The following is a 21,168-nucleotide window of genomic DNA, read 5'->3' as shown; positions in this document are numbered from 1 at the left end:
GCTTTCTGTTCTGCTTCAGCAGGAGGTGAGGATAAAAGTGACATGGCCCTGAGACCTCAGGAGAACCTGGCGGGTAAGTGGGCGTCCAATACTTGCCAGGTGAGGAAACAGGCTCCGGGGGGCTAGGCCGCAGCCCCAAGTCACACACCCAGTGCGTGCCAGCGCTGGGATTGTTCTGGAATCAGAGCATGCTGGAGGGCACGTAGCACTGCTACCAGTGCCCGGGTCAGGTGTCAGGGTCTGAGGTCGGGGGGCTTGGGGAACCGGGTGAGGGGGGCAGGCTCAATGGCTCTGTCCTCCACTCCGGCAAGAGCAGCCTCCAAGCCCAGCGCCCTGGGGCGGGGCCTCCAGAGCCCGGGAGAGGCTGCGGGAGGGGGTGAGCGCCCTGCAGGGGAGGGGCTGCAGGGTCACAGGAGGGCGCTACCCCCAGCTGGAGGCCCCCAAATCAAGGGAGGAGGGGCCTTCCTCCTCCAGCCCCGCCTCCCACTGCCACGTTAGCTAAGATCCTCCTTCCAAGTGACTGCCAGGAAGGCCTGGAAAAGCTGATGCAGGTAGACTTGGTGATGGGAGTAGCCAAGGTTCAAACACCCTGTGATTTGCTGACACAAGTCTTGGGGGTTGACTAGGAGCCAGGGTTCTTGTAGGGCGAGGGGTGTGGAGATCGAGGAGGCTAGTAAGAGTCCCAGACTTCTCCACCTGCAAACAGTGGGGTGGACCCAGAGCTGAGGGTGAGGGGTTTTCACGGAAGGGTCTGTGGGGCCCTGAGATCAGAACCCAGGTTCATCCTCTCCCTCAGCAAAAACATCACCGACCTGGTGATGCTGGACCCAGTGTGGAGGGTGATCTGGATGTGAGTCTGGGGGCTGAGCAGGGGGACCAGGGTCAAGGCCTGGGAAGAGAGAGGCCACACACCAAGGCCTGGGCTGTCAGCATTCAGCAGACCTTTTGTGAGACCCTCATGGCCGGTCCTGTGAGCTGGGGTGTCAGGCCCATTTTAGGGGTGAGGAAAAGGAGGCTCCACATACAACAGTGGTCCAAGTTCCCTGGGCTGGTGGAGCCACAGAACTGGCAAACCACAGAGCTGCAGGGTGTTTTGTTGGAGCTGGACTCAGCCTCTCCCACAGGGGCTTCCATAGGGTGAGAGTGAAATGGGGCCTCGCAGAGTCCAACATCACATAAGTGGCGGAACAGTCCCCTCCTGCCCCAGGCTTCAGCTTCCCTGTGTGTCAGCAGAGAGGGTTCTGCTACAAGCTCCCCAAGACTCAGCCCCAATGTCTTCCCTCCTTTGGTGCCAAGATTTGGTTTGGATCTAAGTCCTGATTTCTGTGCATGCCCGGCCCCCTCCTGGGGCCTGGTCACAGGGCAGCATGAGAAGGAATGGGCATGGGGGCTGGCAATGACAGCAGGGCTCTTCCTGCTGGGCTTCGGCTGCCTGCCTTCCAGGGGCGTGAGTCTCTCCCACGTGTACATGCTATTAAACTTTTGTTTGATTTTCCCCTGTTAATCTCTTTCATGTCAATGTAATTCTTAGACTGGCCAGAAGAACCAAGAAGAATAGAGCAAAACTTCTTCCTCCCCAACAGTCCACAGTGAGGATGAGCTGCAACTTCCCTGGCTAAGCACACCTCACTCACAGCTGCTGCAGGTGGAGAGCCTGGGGCGACTGACAAAAGCCAGCAGTAGGTGAGATTCTTACCAGGTCAATCCCCTGAGTCTCTGCCTGCAGAGTCTTTTGGAAATGAGAAAGGTAAGAATTTTCCTCTTCTAGAATTCTATTAGCAGGAGAAAATATTTGTAGGGTTAGCTCCTTGGGCTCAACAGTTCTTGGTTTGAAATTCAGTGAATTACTCTTGGTTTGTGGATCTTTTCCCAACCAGACATTGTCACTAGTTTTCTTTATCTCTGTCTTCTGTGTCATTTGTCATAAGGAGAACAACCGCTGGTCAAATTAGACTTTCTTTTTGTCTGTCCAGTGTCTTGAGAGCTTGGCCTGTTGGCCAGTGAGGAAACTCCCTGATCTCTCCCACTCAGGAGGGGCATGCGCAGTGTGAATTTGGAGACCAGCTGAACAGACTGGAACTCCAAGCCTCCTCCTGGTCAGTCTGCACCAGTTCTCAAGGGAGCTGGCCATAAGGTGTCCCAGTCCACGAGGGGCCTCTGTTGTCTCAACCTTCGCTGCTTTGTTACTGATATAACAAAGTTCTTTACTTTCTCAGACTTTCTAGGGAATGAACTTTTGGATCATGGGGGCTACATCATGTTTGCCGTCAACAAGGATACCTCCTGCACCCACGGTAGACTGGAAAGTCCCCGCTGGGTCTTTCTGCAAATAGGCTCTTAAGATATTATTCTTCAATGGCCAATGATGGATCCTTTGAGTTGGAAAAACTTCTAAATTGCTAATTTTTTAGAAAGCTCTCATCACTGACAGCTAGTTTATTAGCACTAATGGAAAGACCAAATTTAAAAGTGGATACAACGAAATGGAACAGCTAACCTGTAGAACAGCCTTAGTTAAAAAAAAAAAAAAAGGAAAAGAAAAAAGAATAGAAAAATAAAGTTTTGAAAGGCCTTACTGAATCTGCAGTCTCAGCTTCCCCAAGTGGGTTTTTCAGATGCTATTTAAAAACTTAGACTAATGTCAGGCACAATTTATTATTTTTTGTCATTGATACGTCTTGATTTATGCAATAAAGCACTAATTATTTCACTGCTCAGGTTAAGTTTTTCTGAACCTTGGCTTTCCTTTGATAAAAATGACTTTCCCTCTTCCCTGAAAAATGAGAACATATCCTGTACCCCTCAGAACCAAGGGTCCTTCCGAGTTGATACGACCCCCACGGAGAGAAAGTGAAAAGCACGCTCAGCGCCTGAGGACCACGGCTCTTCAGTTGCGCCATCGCCCACGGGCGCTTTCAGGAGCTGCAGTGACTGAAGGCCTCGGGACAACATCTAGCCTGGGAGGAGTTTCTCGAGACGCAGGAATAAGGAAAAGCCTCTTCTTCCTCAACGTGATGCTTAAATACTGTCACTGCCTGTCAATACAGGCAAGGGCTTCCAGTGCCAAAGTGCTTTAGAAGTGATGCCTGAACTTGGCCTCCTCACCCCGATGACTGAACTGAGGCTTGAGGGCAGAGTTTTGGGTGAAGCAGAAAAGACTGCTTTATTTCTTTGCCAGGCAAAGGAGCTCACAGTGGGCTAATGCCTCCAAGACTGTGGGCCTGCCAGGGAGAGAAGGAAGGGTGCTTGAATTCAAGGAGTGGCACTGGTTTCCTTAGAGATCACATTCTGGGTGACAAATTGTTGCAAAATTGTCCTTGCTTTTGCTGAAGCAGCTCTTCCTTCCACTGGGCATGTCATTATGGGCACATGGTTGACCTCTGGCTTTGGGAATCTTCTAATATTCTTGTGCTTAGAACAAAGGGTGTGCAGGAAGGGAGGCTGTGGAAAAGCGCTAGAAAAAAAAAAGTGTGCAGTTTAAAGTCAGGCTGGTATATGTCTCTAATATCTATGCAGACTGAGACCCAGGGCCTCCTTCTGCAGCACCGGCACAGGCCAGGACCTGCATCTCAAGCAGCAAAACACAAAGAAACCACAAGAGACTACAAACGAGTGCCTGTGTGTGCAGTTGCAGTGAGTTATGAACAGTAAGAGACAGAAAACAGAAACCCAATTGCCACTTCTGAGGTGTCGGGGGCAAAAGCACACAGCCCCACCAGGGGGCTGGGCAGACCACCCAGCCACCCCTCCTCTCCAGCCTCACCCTGGTGGGCCAGAGCAGGAAAAACGCCATCTGAACCCTTGAACACCTAAGCAGTTACAAATACCAGATGGTCGCCAATGACAATACTCCCCACTGCGAATTCCTTCCATATCTATGGAAAGTGGGAAGTGGACGCCATTCTCCCCAAACTGCTTCCTAATGAACTGGGGTTTCATCTGGGTTTTTTTCTGATGGAAAAATGCACGTGTTCATGCCATTTAGAAAGGGGTCATGTTAGAGATTGTACCGTAGTTTGACAAAGGTAGGATACATAGCACATCAAAAGCTAAAAAACATCTAAAACCCTGGAATAACATTGATGAGCACAAGCAATAGCTGAAATATTCCTGAAATCATAGAGCACAGCTTTTAGGAATTGAAAACAAACTTGGAAACCAATGAGGGACGTCAGAGCGAACTTCAGGGGCATTTGTGTCAGCGCCGTCAACATCCTGAATCCAGGTTTTCACGTCATCAAGAAGGGAAGGGGCATTTCCAGATTCATCAGGGATGTGAACACAGTGCGTGGCAGGAGTAATCACACTGCTTTCTCCCTGAGAAGCCGGCAGTATGTCTAATGCCACCTGGCTCTGAAAAGCTGTCTTCCACACTAGGGGGAACTCCGTGCTCAACAGTGTAAAACTCTGCTGGCTATCATTCGGGGCTTTTGTGTGAAGTTAGCCAAGGCCTCTTCGTGCAGGGTCACCTTCTCCAATCCTATATTAGGGACAAAGAAGTTGAGTAGACAATCAAACCAGAGCAGCGTGAGGACAAGCCCCAGCAGCAGCCCTTCTGAGAAGGGGCTGCTGGGTCATCCTTCTCCTTGGAGTAACCAGGCGCAGCCCAGATCAGAGCTCAGGCCAGGTGAGCTTAAACCACTTGGCAAGGAAGACTCGGGGCTGCACACCTACGGGCGTGAGGACTGCGGCAAGTGTAAATGTGAGGAGTGCACCCACCCAAGGCCTGCCATCAGCTTGGATCTGCAACAAGCAGTCCCTGCACTTGGCCCAGAATGTGACTGACTGGGACCTGTGTCTGCATGTGAAAGGCCTCATCTCTCACTTTTCCAATGATGATGAGGACGACTTGTGTCCCTGCTGCCAGTCTCACCACTGTACACACTGGTCGGCCACAGGCGTCATCTCCCTCTTCTTGTCCTGACCATGGTGTTACCTTTCCGCCTAGGGTTGCCCCAGATTGTGCCAGGGGTGTTACGATCTGGTGAACAATTCTTAATGACACTGTAAACATTCACATAGGTTGCTGCAAAACTCCCACTGTTTTTTCCAGACACAATGTGCTGTATCTCTGTTTACACAACACCACCTGTGTCTGAGAAAACCAACCTATGCCCCACTACATGACACAGTCACCAAACACCACACCACTATGTTGCACATTGGGAAGCGTGTGAACCGATCAGCACATTTTCAGACTGTGTCTTGCCCCACAGAAGCCTTCGCTGCAAGACCCTCACTTCCCTTGGACCCCATGCACACCACACAGTCACAGTAAAACTTAACTTTTACTTTCCAGGCTTCCTGACAAACCGTTCAGTGCAAAGAATATCTATGTGAAGATCCACCACTCTGTAAAAAAGAATATTTTAAGAGGCTATTTTAAATTTGATCTTGCTGGAACTTTTTATAAGGGACCTCAAGTTAAACCTTTAAAGGCCTCCCAAGGTCAGGAAAGCCATGCCACCAGCCCTCACCTGCAGTACCTGCAGGCCCAGGTGGATTTTTCTCTTCCTGAGCTCCAAAATATCTTGAGGTTCCCGCAGCTGCCATGAAGTGGCCTTCCTCATTCATTTGGAAAGGTTGCTAGGAACCTAAGAGTTTCCTGGAGGTCTCAGGTAGAAGGAAAAGATAAATGCTTCAATTCTGTTCACAAAGGTGTCATTTACCAAGTTCCTGTAAGCCATAACTAGCTTCAGGGGAAGATTACCTCATATCTGGAAAATAAAGATTAAAAGCCAGGAATAGTTCAGATAAAACCAAAAATTGGAACTATATTCATCAGTTTACTCCATTTCATGTAACTAATATTTCGTTAACAGTTTTATGAAATAAAAAATTCCATTAGATTTCTTTAATTTCTTACCCAGCTCAGTGGTGTGATCTGAAAATCAGAAACCTGTACTTATCAAAAAGTGCTTTCCATAAACCTTTCGGAAAGGAGGCATTTTGCAAGGGCATCAGAGTAAAAGCCTAACTGTCTATGAGTGACAGAAGGCTCAGGAAGGCATGGTTACAGACCTGATTACAATGCAGCTGATAAAGAAACTTGGTTAATGCTGTGACATACATTTTAAGACAATAACTGGAATTATGATTGATAATATTTTATCAGGACATACCAAATTTTAGGTATTCCATATAACTTCTAGACTCTTTATGCTAATAACATTCACAGGTACCATATAATGTAAGATATTTTGTCATCACTCATTCAATAATGCTTCCTATGTAATTTAACCTATCAAATGAATGCAATCAGTTTGGGATCTCTTTTGGGGATGCTCCAGGGGCTCTTTGAAGCATTCCAAAGTTAGGTGGAGGTCAAAGAAAGTTAGTTAATATTTGATAATTGGGAAGTTTGTCAGAGTTTTAAAATATTTGGTCAGATAAGATCGTAGATCATTGCAAAACAATTCTTATTTGTTTAACCAGAATGACAATAAAATATTTCAAGAGCAGCTAGGGAACAGATTGCCTAAAGACAAAGAAATCCACATACTCTGTTATCAGAAGCCACTCAACAGTTTAAGAAATCTTTCTTTCACTAACAGAGAGTAAAAACAAATGCAACCTTGCATCTGTCTACTCTTAACAAAATCCGTTTACCTAATTACATTTAGTCAAGCCTTAGATTTTCTTAGAAAATCCCGACCATGTACAAAATTGTTTTCTCAGTGTGTCTTTTCCACAAACCTCCTTCAACTTTCTGTATCCATATTGTTTTGTCCCTTATTTTTTTCTGTTCAGAAACAACGAACTCAAGGAGAAAATCATCTTTTTTCTTTTTCCTTTTAACAAAAATCATTTCCATTCCTCACACCTTTATTTACTGAAAACATACTTCCAATTTTTTTCTTACACACTGAAGGGCATACATACGGCATGCGGTATTACAGTAAAATACCACCTTTCCCCTAGTCATGGGTCTGTACCTCGTGTTGAACCAAGCAATCAACATTCTTCCCAAGGGACTGTGATGAAACAGAAATGATGTCACCCATTTTGATCTCTAAGCAAAAGACACGAAGCAGACCTCAGTCAGCAGATGGAAGCCTCAGAAACCAGAAAGAGCAGAAGCTGAAACTGAACTACAGAAATCCAGAATGGGTTCCATGTCCCACTAAGCCCGTGATCACTACCCAGGTGGCACCTTCCAGACCAGGAATTCCAGTTAAGGGGTTCCACCAGATTGAGAATCCCTTTTCCAGAGTCTTACCCAGACATGGGCCCGGAGCCCTGCTGTGCACCCCTAGGGACTTTCGCTAATTCTGGCTGAGGGGTCGTGACTTCTCTGATGTTGCTTTTCTTCTTCTCCACATAACTTCAGTGCAGCAGGAAGTCTAAGCTGGTGCAGGTGAGGGAAAAGGGTGTTTCCCCAAATCAATAGTGGCTTCAGCAGATGCCTGGGTGGTCCCTCCTCCATTCTCCACTCCGTTCCCATAGTCCCTACCACCAGAGACAGAAAAGTATGACCCTGATGAAAGAAATTGGAGAATATGCAAATAAATTGAAAGACATCTCAGGTTCATTGGTTGGAAGAACTATTATTGTTAAGAAATATTTCTACTACTCAGAGCGATATGTATATTCAATGTAATGCCTGTCAAAACTCCAAGGGCATAGTTCCCTTAAACAGAAACACAATTATGCAATTGAAACTTGGGTTTGAACAAATTAATAGAGCGTCAAAGTGTTCAAAAATGCAATAATTAAACTTTCAACTTTGTAAGTTAAAAGAAAATAAAGATAAACACAAGTGAATTAGGTTTGAATCATTTAAAATAAAGTAAATTTTAATAAACATGTAAACATAATTAGGAATTAAGAATGAAATGAAGAATGATTATTTTATTAATAACAATTTTAAAAAGCAAAACTTTCAGGGAAGTAAAATAAAAAAGGACAATTCAGACTTCATTCTCATTCAGGATGTAAAAATTTAGAAGTTTTAACTCTATCTAACAACAAATGAAAAACTAAGTAAACAAACAAAATCAATGACTCCTGTTGGAAGCCTCAGAGAACTGAGGTTACAGGTCCCATTGCCACCCCCAAACTGGAGAGACAGACAGATGGACACAAAGACATCCACTGACCAGAGAAGAAATGCACAAGCAGAAACCTCCATGGACCCCAGGCAGGAAACCCGAACCGTAGCTGACAAACTGCTGGAGGCTCAGTGCTCCAGTCTGAGAGTTAAAAACGGCAGGGGCCGCAGTTCCAGGAGGCCCCCCAACTTTTGTTCAGGATTCCTACCAGGTTTTCACATTGACAGTTGGAGACAATGTGCCTCACTTCCAGCAGGGGAAACAGAAAGCAACTATTTTGAAATAGGCCCACAACATTTCATTCTTCTCAATGAGGGCTGCCCTCAAGAGACAATGAACAGACCATAAACAACTGGGGACTGAGCAGAGCATAACTGCCCTGAAATACGCAAGTCCAGCCCTCCCTGGAGAAACCATATAAATGTAACAGATGTAAGAAAAGCAGTAGCCAGAGAGCCAATCTTTATGCATACCAAAGAACTCACATGATAGAGAAACTTAATGTTCACAACCAATGTAAAAAAGCTCTCATTGATCATAAGAACATATTCTCATTGCTGAGCAGACAGGTCTATAACGACTCTGGGTGAGCCTCCATCCAAGCTCCAGCCCTGGGTGCACACAAGATAATGATAAATAGGAATAATCTCTAAAACACAAAAGAAGGAAAAGCATTATTTTATTTGGAGAAGAAAGCTCTTAGCTTGCACAAAATAATTCTTAGTGGAGAATCAATTCAGTCAATTACACGTTGGGTTTCTATTCCTCACACAGTGACACTTGCAGGACATTGGGGGATTCTCACTGCAGGAAACACTGTCAGTGTCATAAGTGGAAGAGGGTCTTCAGTGATCACTCATTCCTCAGTCAACTTTTGTGATCTCACACTGCAGAGATGGCAATGTTTCAGTCAATGTGACAAGGCCATCAGCTGGAATCCGTGTCAGAAAACATACTGAAAAGACAGGCTACGAAGACTCCTTTCGCATACCGCTGGGCGTTGGACTTTTGCTAATGATCTATTATTTTAAATTATAAGGTAAAGACGGGATTCCAAAATGTTCCTGGAAATGCTGAAGGAAATTTTGGAAACAAGTAATAATCAAGAAGATAAATCAACTGCAATCGATTCATACTTGCCTACATGCCTACAGTAAGAGTTGTTGCTGAATTTGTCTTGTCCAAACCATGGAACATTATGATGAATGAAAATGGAATATTTTTTTCCTTCAATAATATATTACTAGTAATCCTTTAGTCAATTCCTATAGTTAATGAAATAATAAACACTATTACAAAGATATACATCAATCAGAAGATAACTTTGAATGGTTCTGGAAATTGTGATGCCAAAAATAATGTCTTTAATATTAATTATATATATGGATGTGTGTATGTATATACATATGTATTTAATATTTATGTGTATATACAAAAATAACAAGAATGAGAGATAATTCTGATAAAAGAAAATTGAAGTGTATTTTAAATTTTTGAGGGGGCTCCCACACCAGCCCTCACAGGCTCCCTCTTCCGCCAGCTCCCCCCTGCCCCCTCCACACCCACCCATATACGGGAGCTCAGCCACCGGCCTGGGCATCTGCCTCGGGTTGCCTTGCTGCTGAACAGCACACATGTGAAATTTAAAAAAAAAATCACCCCAAGAAAATGCCCTCTGTGCAAGCTAAAAATGAATGAATGAATTAATATGTCTGTCTGTCTGTCTATAAATATCTCTCTCTCCCATGTGCTCCTTACACCCCGGGACCCGCGAGGGGGCGCGGGCTCCGGCCGAGGGGCCTCTCCGGCCGGCGCGGCTCCCCCGGCCTCCCCGGGCGCGCTGAGCTCAGCGCCGCAGCCGCTCGCAGCAGCTCCTTCCCCGAAAGCCACGGCGCGGGGGCCGCTGACCGACCGTGTGAGTGGGGACGCGGGCCACCACCGAGGTGTGTGCGGGCTCAAGATCCAAGCCGCAGCGCCACCGCCGCCACCGCGCCCGGGGAGGCGGTTGTGGAGACCGAGCCCGAGACGGCGAAGCGCAGCGACAGCAGACGGCGCGGCCCCGGCCCCGGCCCCGGCCCCGGCCCCGCGCGCCGCCCCGTCCCCGCCGCCGCCTCCGCCCGGCGCGCGCCTTCAGAGCCCCGTCCGCACCGCCCTCCCGCGGGTCCCCGGGCCCCCGCCCGGACCCTACGCCTTCTCCTCCGGGGTTGCTCAGCCTAACCCCTTCCCTCCCACCGAGCAGGGCTGCACAAAAGTAAAAGAAAAACAGAATGGGAGAAAGGCTTTGCTTTTCTTGTTCCCTTTGGCCGGGTGGCCGTGCTGAAACGGTCAGGTCTTTTTGTCCCCAGCCCAAGCTCACAGTCACCTGGGGAGCTCCCGAGGGGCTGGAGTCTGTGAGAGCGGGTTGAAAACTAGCAGAGCTCCACAGAGCCCGACCAGGGCGTCTGCACCGCCGCCCGATCCCGCGGAGGGATCGTCCTCCTCCAGCCGCCTCCCTCGCTCTGCGTTTCTCTTCCAACCCCCGACCTCCTCCGCTCTCCGGCCGAGCCCGCTGCCCAGCGCCAGCTCCATCCTCCACCTGCCCCCTGGCTCCTCGGTCCCCGGCCAGACCAGCGATGCGACGTGAGGCAGGAGGGGGATTTGCGAGGGGACCTGCCTGCTTCCCACTCCCGTGGCTCCCTGCCCGCTGCCTCCTCCTGCCCCCTGCTTCCCTCCTGCGCCTTTCTGACGCTCCCTAGTCGCCTCTGGTGTGCGTCTGAGTGTGCTTTTGAAAAATTGCTCCTTGCTTTTGCAACCCTGAAGCCAAAGTGGGGTGATGGGGGCACCTGAAAGAGAAGCGGGATGTTAAAAAGGCAAGAGACTGTAGATTTGCAACACTGGACGACCAGCGGAGCACCCTGGCTCATCTGATCTCTGCGCCAGGTGAGGACCTTCCCGGTTTTACAGCAAGACTCTCATTGTTCTCAGTGCCCCCTATTTCCTCCGGGTTTAGGATCCAAGGAGTCCCAGGAAAATGTTCTCCCCCTGGGCAGTAGCAAGGGGGTATCAGGGTGGTAGCTGGGGGGAACCTCTCAAGAAGAAGCAACCATTGCTCCCATCTCAGTTTTGGTAGCTGGGTGGAGGTCCGGGTTGAAAGTAAAAGTTCCCCAAATCCTGGTGGGTTTAGGTGAAGGGGATTCCAGGGTAAAGTCAGAGCTGGGAGATCCTGCCAAGTGTGCATCCCCTTCAGTATCTGCCTCCCATCCCTTGCCAGCTCCACAAGTTTAATTTTGAAACAGTAACAAGGAGTCAGTCCTAGAGGGTGGAGACTGGCAGTAAAATTTCACAGAACTCTGAGACCGGCAATGAGTCATTCCCTGACTTAACTTGTCATCGTTGTTGCTGAGAGATGAGTGGGAAAGTGGGACATAGAAGACTGTTGCAGAAGTGGGAAGGGTTCCTTTTTCACGACCCCATAGTACAGCAAGGTGTACGTACATACACTTGATCTTGTAACCGCAAAGAATTTCCCCAAGGAGATGCATTTCATAGCTCTTCCCTGAACATGCTCACTCCTTGCTTTTGATGAAATAGTCCTAAGAACAAGCTGGGAGATAGGTGTGTTTGGCAGGGGATCAGAGGTCCCAGCACTGCGGTTTCAGAGACGGAAAAGATGAGATTGTGACCCTCAGCAAGGCCTGCCTCCCCTACCTGGGGATCCCCAGAATTCCACATGCTGCTCACATCTGTACCCCTGTGGTGTCTACCACCCCAGGAGGGCAGGACCCTGTGCTGTCGGCATCACTGCTCTACCCTGGGAACCTGGCACACAGTAGGTACTCAGCAAATCATCATTGAATGAACAGTAATACTGGGTCCAGTTTCTGTGGGTGTCTGTCCCCCCAGTTCAGGGACCCCTCAGGGCCCACCTCACAACTGACATGAAAATAATAGCATCACCAGGAACAACGGCAGTTCCTCAGAATAAGTGGGCTTTTCCAAGCACTCTCCACCTGTTGCAAAGGCCTCCCAGCAGGGAGGTGGGCTGTGAGGGGCAGCACTGCACTCGCCACTGTGACAAGAAGAAAGCCAAGGGCCGCAGAGAGGAGTGCCTTTCCAGTGTCACTGCTCACATTCCCAACTTTTGGGAGACTGGAGGCTTTTCTGCTCTATTCTGGACCTGAAGCCCCAATCCTGAGTGGACATGCCTCCCTCTCTGGAGCAAGGAACCACTAAGTGACCTGTCACTTGTCACCAAGCAGAGGGATTCATCCCAGCTCATCATGCTAACTGCAGATTGGGCTAATAGCAGGATCCTCTGGGAGACATCACACTCTTCCACTGTGGAAACGGGCGGGCGAACAGCCCGTTTTTTCCTGGAGAGGATGGTCACATGGCCTCGATCTGGCCAATCAGCATTTTCCATCCTCCCTGGCCACTGGGATTGGCTTAGGGCTGGGCACCAGCCCAATCAGGCTCCACAGAGGTCAGGCCTTGGTGCTGGAATCCTGGGGGAAGAGAAGTTCTATTTCACTTGGGAGTTGAGGGGTGGTGATGTCAGCCTGTGGCAGTTGGTGGCTGTCTTGCTCTCATAAAGGTAGAGCCGTGTGAAGATGGCACCAATGCCAGAGCCCAGAGGTGGGGAAGGATGACTTCTGCTGATGTCACTGAGCACCAGATAAAGCCCTGCCTGAAGCTGTCTCCCTGTGGATGTCTCCGTTAAGTAAGTCATTCTCTCCTGCCCGGTTTGCTTCTTTAAGCCACTTTGGTTTTCTGTCACTGGTTTAAAAAAACAAAAACAAAAACAAAGACAAAAACAAAACTATTCTTTCAAGTTGGCTAAATGGAGACCCTAGAACTGCAACAGTGTGGTGACAGGCAATGATGTGGCTAATAGACTCCAGAGACCTCTGTTCAAATAAAGGATTGTAACTGACAAGGGAGAGTAAACATGGCCTCAGGGAACAGATTTGCTAGTGGCAGCTCCCAGTTCCTGGATATTAGTGCGCACACACTCAGCCGGGTCTCAGCTCTGCTGTCACACCTGCTAACCCACACCTCTCTTCTCCCACCTGCCCGGCCTCGGGGATGGACACCCCAGGGCACTTGGAACAGCCCAGGGCTTTGTGTTGTCATTTACACAGGGTGCCCCCACGTCTGAGGGTGAGGGTGATTGGTCCCAGTTTACAGAGGAGAAAACAGACTAGAGGGGCTCGCTGGTGAGCTGTGGGGGTGGGTCTCCAACCTACCATCTGACCTATGACTTCAGAGTGGACAGCCTCCCCACCCTTAGCCAGGATGCTTGCTAAGCCTAGGGGCTCAGGAGTCCTGCTCCGTCCAGCACTCCACCTGGAGGAGAGGGTGGGGAGCGGAGGGGTGGGCTCTTCTCTCTACAACACTCACCCCTGCAGGGACTCATGTGTGACACCACAGACTGTAGTTCCTTTCTTATGACCTGGGCCTCCTTGGCCAGGTGTGAGAGGCGCCTTGACATGTGGGCACTGCAGTCCATGGGCGCACATGTGAGCAGGTGCACCTGTGACTGAGGGAACAGCCCCCCAGGTTAAAGCCCCCCATGCTCGGATGATTACATTCTGGAAGTGAGGGGTGCCCAGGGGTCAGGGGGCCAATTCTCACCTTGGGGGCAAATTGTTGTCATCCAGGGGGATGATATTTTAAATTAAATTACACATTTTCAATCCAATAGTCAAGCCCCTTTCTCAGCAGCTTTGTAGCCTCTCAGCTTTTACTCCTCTCTGGGACCACGTTCTTAGCTTCAAATTGAGTCCCATTATGGACATAAACATATCCCTTTCATGTGTCACCTTCAGAGTAAGAGACCACCGCCAACTCCCTTCCCTTCCCCTTGTCAACACCTCCACACAGGAAGTGAGGCTCTTTTGAAGCAGTTGTGCTGATGTGTGAGCTAAAGATTTAGAATGACCAGGCTAGGAGGGGCCTGCCCCACATGTCGGGGGGGGGGTGGGGGTGGGCGGGTAGCTGGTGATGATTTACCTATAAAACCTCAGCTGGTATCAGGCAGTGACAACAGAGTGGCAACCAAGGGCTGAGCAGGTGCAGAATAAGCGGATTCAATGTGTTTACGCAGCCACCTCTGGGATGGCGGCCCCGGAGCATGACTACAAGTGTGGAAGGTGGAGGGCCCCCAGAGCCTGTACCCCTACCTTCTGAAACTCAGGGTTGAGGTGTATCTTTGAAATCAGAAAACTGGGGTTCAAAGCTTCCACCATCACTTGCTCAATTATTCAAAGCAAATGAGCTTCAGTTTTCTCATGTGTGAAATCGGAACATTGAAGCCTCTCCCTCTGTATATATATCACATTTTCTTCATCCATTCGTCTGTCGATGGACACAGGTTGTTTCCATATCTTGGTTATTGTAAATAATGCTGCAGTGAACATGAGGGCACTATTCTCTCCTTAAAATAGTGATTACATCTCCTTTGGCTATATTCCCAGAAGTGGAATTGCTGGATCATACGGGAGTTCTATTTTTGAATTTTTGAGGGAACTCCATACTGGTTTCCACAGTGATGGCACCAGTTTACATTCCCACCAACAGCGCGTGAGTTTCCCTTTTCCCCACACCCCCGCCAGCACTCGTCATCTCTTGTGTTTTGATGACAGCCATCCTGACAGGTGGGAGGGGATATCGCACTGTGGTTTTGATTTGCATCTCCTTGATGATGAGTGATGTTGAGCGCCTTTTCACGTACCTGTTGGACATGTGTGTGTTTTCTTTAGAAAGATGTATTCAGTTCCTCTGCCCCCTTTTTGACTCAGATTGCTTGTTTCTGCTGTTGAACTGTGAGAGTTCCTTATATGTTTTGGGTGTCAACCCCTTATCAGATATATGGTCTGAAAGTACTTTCTCCTCGTCTGTCTGTTACCCTGACCTCTGCTTTCTGGATGACGGGGCTCCAGGCACTCGGGAATCATCACTTCTCACACGTGTTTCCAGTAGTGGGTGGGTGGGGGCTGTGTTCTGATAAAACTGCAGAGCTGTGGGTCACCATCCCCTCTTCTAGGAGTTGGGCTCTCAGGAGTACAGTGTGGGCAGGGATGTTTCCCTGAAGTCATGTGTCTGATAGTCACGTGGCCTGGAGCTTACATCTTCTGGCCCGGTTGTGATGGGGCAATTTGCAAAGGGAGGACCTTGCAGCTAAAACACTGAGCAGGTGCTTGTGTGCCTTGTTGGAAGGACCTGGAAACCATGTTGTGTGGAACAGGGACTTCCCCAGGTCACAAGGCTCAGTTCAGACTTCTGGGATGCCGAGGCCTGCTCCGAGCCACTGTCGCTGAGGAGGGAAGGGCCTCAGGCAGGAGGGAGGAGCTTCTGGACTGCACTTGCCCTGCTTGTCAAGGGTCAGCTCTGGTGACATGCAGCACCTAGCTTAGCTTTGGGCCTGTAAGAGGAGAGATTCTTGGGGGAGGGCTGGCTTTTTCCTCTGACTGGGGGCCTACTGTGTGCCAAGCACAGCAGTCCTCTGAGTCAGTGCTGGAAAGCCAGGCACAGAGAGGTAGGGGAAAGCCTCCAGGCCACGCGGCGGTAGGGGCAGCACTGGGGTCTAATGCAGACCTGACGTCCAGCCCACACTCTCTCCTTTCCCAGGACCGTGGTGATCCCACATGTTGGGATCCCCTGAGAGGGTGTGGGCCCTGGGACCTTCCCTGCTAACATGCCAGGAGCCTTAAGAGGGGGGGTCGGGGTAATTCCTGAGTCCATGATGCCCAGAGGATGCTCTCAGCGAGGGGCCCAGCACACACTGGGCCGAATCCTAGCTCTGTCCTGAGTCACTATCCTCCCTGCCTCAATTCTGCCCACACAGGGCTGGAACAAGCAGCCACTTTACAAGCTTTTAAGGAACCTCCAGGATACTGGAAGCAGCACCCGCACACAGGGAGCGCCGTGGGGTCAGCTGCACTTGTCTCCTTGTCTTTTTCTCGCCTCTTTGCTGGATGAGGAGGAGTCCCAGCAGGGCCCTGGCTTGTCCCGATTCTCATGCCCTCTCATGGCCCAGCAGGGGGTGGTGTCCAGGCTGGACTCTGTCCTCTGCTCCTTCTGGGCACCCTCACGCCCTGCACCTTGGCTGCCTGGACACTGTCTTCCAGGGGCCTCTGTGTGCTTCACCACGCACCTGGCATTCCCCAATTCTGGGCTATTCCAGTGCCCTCTGGCCCTGGGCCTCACACCGACTCCGTGCTGAGTGGACGTGCACTGATGGACATGCTGGGCCTCCTGGACTGTCTGGGGGAGCCCGATATCCCCGTCTTGCTCATGGTCCAGAGAGACCAAAGTGGTGAGAGGGTGTGTCTCCATTCACGTGGATTTGCTCAGAGATTCTTAGCAATGTGAGGGACAAAAGGATGACATGAACACAGGAGAGCGGGGTGGAGGGGATGTCAGCAGAGCATGAGGAGGGGGCGATCCCGGGCTGGTCTCATAACCCCCTCAGCCTTGGCTTTCTCCTCTTTAAAGTGGGACAGACTATTGTGAGGTGAGCGGGATCCTGACCCATGGCCAGACACTGTCCTACACGCCTAAGAGAAGCTCACTGACTCCTCGTGGAAATCTGTGGTGCAGGGACAGGCGTTATCACCCATTCCTGCAGAAGAAGTAACTGAGGCACAGAGAGGACAGGTGAGGTGACCACCCCAGGTTACACAGCCCAGGCCGTCTGGTTCCAGTGTCCAGGATCATGGTCGGTGCCCACTCTGGGTGTCCCCCCTCCCTTCACCCTCCAGTGGGACCCACGGCCGCAGCCTCATCTCAGTGTGATTGTTCATGGGGAGCAGGGTGGGGGCACTGAGGGCCCCTTTCTCTGAGCGCTGCTTTCCCAGGAGGCTCAAGGGGTTGGTTGTACTCACTGCTGGACCCCCAGGCCTGGCCCCAGGCCAGCCACCCTGCAAGGCCTGAATCAATGATTATTGAGTAAATACCTGAACATCTGCATGTACCTGCGTGGTGCCCCATTTCCTCATCTCCACAGCACACCTGGCTGCACGGCTGATACTTCTTGTCATCAGGCCTCTTCCGGGGAGAGTCAAGGGGACCAGAGCTGTTCAGCTGGGGACAGCGAGCCTCAGGGGCCCTGTGGCTGCCCCAAGCCTCTCCTGGCCTGTCCCAGGACAATCCACAGGGAGGCCCAGCCAGCTTCCAGGAACAGCAATGAGGTCCTCACCCCAGGGGTGTGGAGTAGGTGCTGAGTGACTCTGCATCTGATGGGGCCCTGGGGGTCAGGCTGCTTTCAACATCCATTCCAGGACTACACCCCTGCTGGCAGCACGGAGCTGGTCATAAAGGACACAGGCCCTGGGGCCAAGGTTATAGCAGGTCCCTGCTCCCTCTCTGTGCCTCAGTGTCCTCATCTGTAACAGAGAACTAGTAACAGGGCCATGGAGGGGCTCACTGAGACCCTCCTCTGTGGCCTTGGGTGGACACTGCCCTCCCTGTGCCTCAGTGTCCTTGTCTGTAACACAGAATTAGTAGCATTTTTCTTAGCCCCTTTGGCACATTTTTCTAAGTCACTTTCCATATTGGGCCCAGGGCTCTCACAGAGCTCACAGATTGGAGAGGTAATCAGAGTGAGGTCCCAGCCCTGGGGGTGCCAGGGGAGGACAGAGGGGCTGCAGGAGGGACTTGGAATCCAGAAGAGCTTCATGGAGGAGGTGAGGTCTGAGCTGTGTCCCCAAGGATGAGCTGTCATCTGGCTGAGGCCTGGCACAGAGCAGGACCCATGTACATGGTGAATGAGGGTGTGAATGAATGAATGAACATCCCTCTAACAGAGAGTGAGGGGGGCGCCCCCTCAGACCAAGGCAGGAAACGCAGGGCACCCTGAGGGAACAGAGGGCCAGGCTGCAGTGTGATGCCAGCCTCATCATTTATGGACACCTTGCCGCCACTATAACCTGTGCACTGGCAAATTTGGAGTCCTCGTCTGTCCTCTGCTCCAGGGTCCTGCTGTTCATTCCCAGCACTGCCCATTTGTCAAAATCTGTGTCCTCAAGTGAACATGGACCCGCCTCATGGAGGATTGTGAGCAGGGTGTATGTGTGCAGCCCGAGGCTGAAGAGGGGAGGAGAGGATGATGGGGGTTCCCCAGAGCGGGATCATGGGTTGGGAGGCATCAGAGGGATGAGGAAGGCCGAGCCTCAGGACTAAAGGATCCCACTGGTGGTGGCCTCTTTCATGAGGGGACTTCACATGGAGGAGGAAGTCATGGGGCAAGGGCAGAGCTCAGTTTGGGGTTCGCTGACCTGGACCAACTCAGCACAGAGATGTCCAGAGGAGCTGGAGGTAGGGGACAAACGAGCCACTGAGGTCAGGGTCAGAGCCTGAGACCCAGATGAGTGGGGCAGTGGTGCAGAAGAAGGGATTGGAGGATGTCAAGATATTCACTCATTGGGACCTCAGGGCGGAGATCTTCGTGTTCACTTCACAGCTGCCTGGTGCCTAACAGAGCAGGGCTTAGGGAGGTCATTCAGTAGACACGTGCTGACAACCCAGGTTCTCCTGTTTCCACATTAAGTCCCTGGTGTGGAGCCAGCTGGCACTCTCTAGAGGAATATGGTCCCATCCCTGGACTCTCTGTATGCCTGGAGCCTAGTGGCACTTTACCTCCCACTCCCCACTGCATGACCCTTTGCACACCTGCATTTCTACAAGATATAAAACATCTTCTCTTAGTGTGTGTTTACTCTATGAAAACTCATTGCCTCAGGAACACAGGCAATGCCCTTATCAAAGTGGTAAAGCCTGTTGTTCAGGGAAGCCTCTGACAGATCCCACAACCAACCAGGTACCTGTGCCTGAACTGATCATGCAGCCCCCTCCTCCTTGTGTGCACAGAACCCCCAATAACAGATCCCACACACCTACCCTTGGCGCTCATGCAGGCACCTCTTGTCTGTGGGGCCCGATGTGGCCTATAGCAGTGTTCCTATTAAACTTTCCTAAACCCTTCTCAGATGCTGGTAATTCTTTACCAACCCAAGTAACTAGCTCGCCATTGTGCCCACAACACCTGAGAGAATTGGCTAAATTTTACAGACTAGTGATGCAGGTTATTTAGCTAGAAAGGTGAGATTAATGCTTACAAATGAAAAACAACACACATACTCAAGGTGGGACAAAGAACCCACAAGGACACCTAAGACCCTCCACGTGCATCCCACTGTGGCCTCAGGGCTTTTGCACTGGCTGCCCTTTCAGCCAGGAACTCTCTCCCTCTGCTTCTAAAACACCTCCAGGTATCTGCTCAAATGTCCTCCCTGACCTTATTTTTCTCCATGGAACTTATCACCGCCGGACATTGTGTATATTTTACTTATTTTTCTCTGTGTCCCCCACCAGGCTGTCTGCTGCATGAGAATGGAGACCTGCCTGTTTTACTCCCTGCTGTGCCTGGTGTCTTGAACCCGCCCAGCACACAGTAGGACATCAGTGAATGTGTGCTGGGTGTATGAATGCTGTAGGCCACAGACAAGAATCTCCCCAGCAGTGATGGTAAGAGTCGTTCATTCACTACTTAGTGAGTCCTACTGTGTGCTGGGAACTGACCTGGGTGGGAGGCACACAGCGAGTGAGACACACAGTGAACACACACAGTGTGTGGGGGAGGGACACGTGCTCTGGAGAGCACACAGGGTTCAGATAAGTCAGGAGTGCAGGGTGGAGGAGGAGAGGGCCGGGTTGGGGGGCCAGTGGTGGCAGGGGAGACAGAAAGGTGGGGCCCAGGTCGTGCAGGGCTTGATGCCTCCTGTGAGGGCTTTCCCTCTGGGCAGCGGAACCATGGCTGGGTGCGGAGCAGTGGCCGCGTCCTGAATGCGATGCAGGAAATGAAGTGGGTGTCTGCTGGGGAGATGTGCGTGGAGGAGGCTGTCCCTGTAGACTGTGCAGGCAGGGAAGGCTCCTCTGAGGAGGTGACATCTGAGGGGAGCCCTTGTATGGACCATGTTTCTACCTTCTGCAGACTGGATGCCTTCATCTGCCCTGCAGGCCTAGGCGGGACACGCCCTGTTCTCAGTCACCTGGACTTGGCCTCCTTACTCCCTTGTGGGCCCTCTCACCCCAGGAGGAGTCCTTCTTCAAGGTCTAACCCCCACCTTTTCCACTGGAATTGGACTCACACTAAGCCACTGTCCACCTGCCCAGCTCACCCAGAGTCAAGTCTAGACACTTGGGGTCGCCATTCCACCCTAGAACCCATGAAGTTACTCAACTGGCCAGTCCTCAGGCTGCTCACCTGCCTCACCTTTCCCTCCTGCAGAAACCCCGTGACAGCCCCTGTCCACAGCGCCCTGAGCCTCCGCTCCTGGCCCCGGGCTTCCCCCCGGGGTGTGGCCCCGCGTGGGGTGCCGGCCCGCCGCCAGTCCGGTGAGTAGACACTGCCTTTTCAATGGCAGTTGTCTCCTGATCTCTTGGCCTTCCTGAACCTTAGATTTTCTACTAAAATAATCTATTTCAAACCAGCCTGCGAGACTTTTTGCAGACACTTAGAGTAAACAAATGAAGAACAAAAGACTTGTATAACTTTTTATATCGTCAACAAGTTTAATATTTTAATATAAATTAGAATTCCTTTCCCCCATAAAATCATACGCTCCTTGAGGGTGGAGGAGATATAAACATTTTGTGGACAGGACCTGCGAAGTCCTAAATATCTGTCTTCCCAAACTGAGGACTCAGGCCCAGGCTTGACCAAGTCCTGCCTTCACACTGTGAGTGGAGTTTCATTGGTTTTGAAATTAAGCTTTTACACTTAGCTTAGTAGAGAAGTTGTCGGTTTCAAACTAATCTTTCCAGTAATAACCAAGTTACACCACTGGTGAGCCTCCCTGTTCCCTGAGTAAATCAGTTAGATCCACAGATGTCAGCAGGGAAGGAGTCAGTAGAGAGTATTTACACACACACTGCGTCTTTGGGAGACAGTGGGGCTGCACTCTGAAGGATGTCAGCTCCTGACTCATTTAGTTGGGAGCATCCATCTTCACATGTTGGATTTCCAGAGAAGTGTTCAGAGGGGAGAGTGGACTGAGCCGGGCTTGGCTGTCACCCACGGAAGGGAGGACTGGAAACCTCAGGCAGCTGTGGTCCTGGGAGCAGCCTGATCCGGGGG

At 50.7% G+C, this 21,168-nt stretch overlaps 1 long non-coding RNA gene and 1 pseudogene across 2 annotated transcripts; one reads left to right on the top strand and one right to left on the bottom strand.

Moving 5' to 3' along the window:
* The window catches only part of LOC140694356 (protein sprouty homolog 2-like), a 14,683-nt pseudogene extending 4,064 nt beyond the window's left edge, over positions 1 to 10,619 (bottom strand).
* Positions 10,620 to 12,594: 1,975 nt separating this feature from the next.
* Positions 12,595 to 20,195, top strand: LOC140694285 (uncharacterized). Of its 2 annotated transcripts, XR_012070015.1 has the most exons (4): positions 12,595 to 12,750; positions 16,527 to 16,688; positions 19,404 to 19,556; positions 20,023 to 20,195. It is a non-coding gene; the product is annotated as an uncharacterized lncRNA (long non-coding RNA). The 2 variants fall into 2 exon arrangements; XR_012070016.1 differs by lacking the exon at positions 16,527 to 16,688.
* Positions 20,196 to 21,168: the final 973 nt, after the last annotated feature.

The sequence above is a fragment of the Vicugna pacos genome, unplaced genomic scaffold (genome assembly GCF_048564905.1).
Source record: "Vicugna pacos unplaced genomic scaffold, VicPac4 scaffold_21, whole genome shotgun sequence".
In the NCBI taxonomy this organism is placed as follows: Eukaryota; Metazoa; Chordata; class Mammalia; order Artiodactyla; family Camelidae; genus Vicugna; species Vicugna pacos.
Note: the sequence above shows the minus strand (reverse complement) of the source record. Positions and strands in the feature narration are given on the sequence as shown.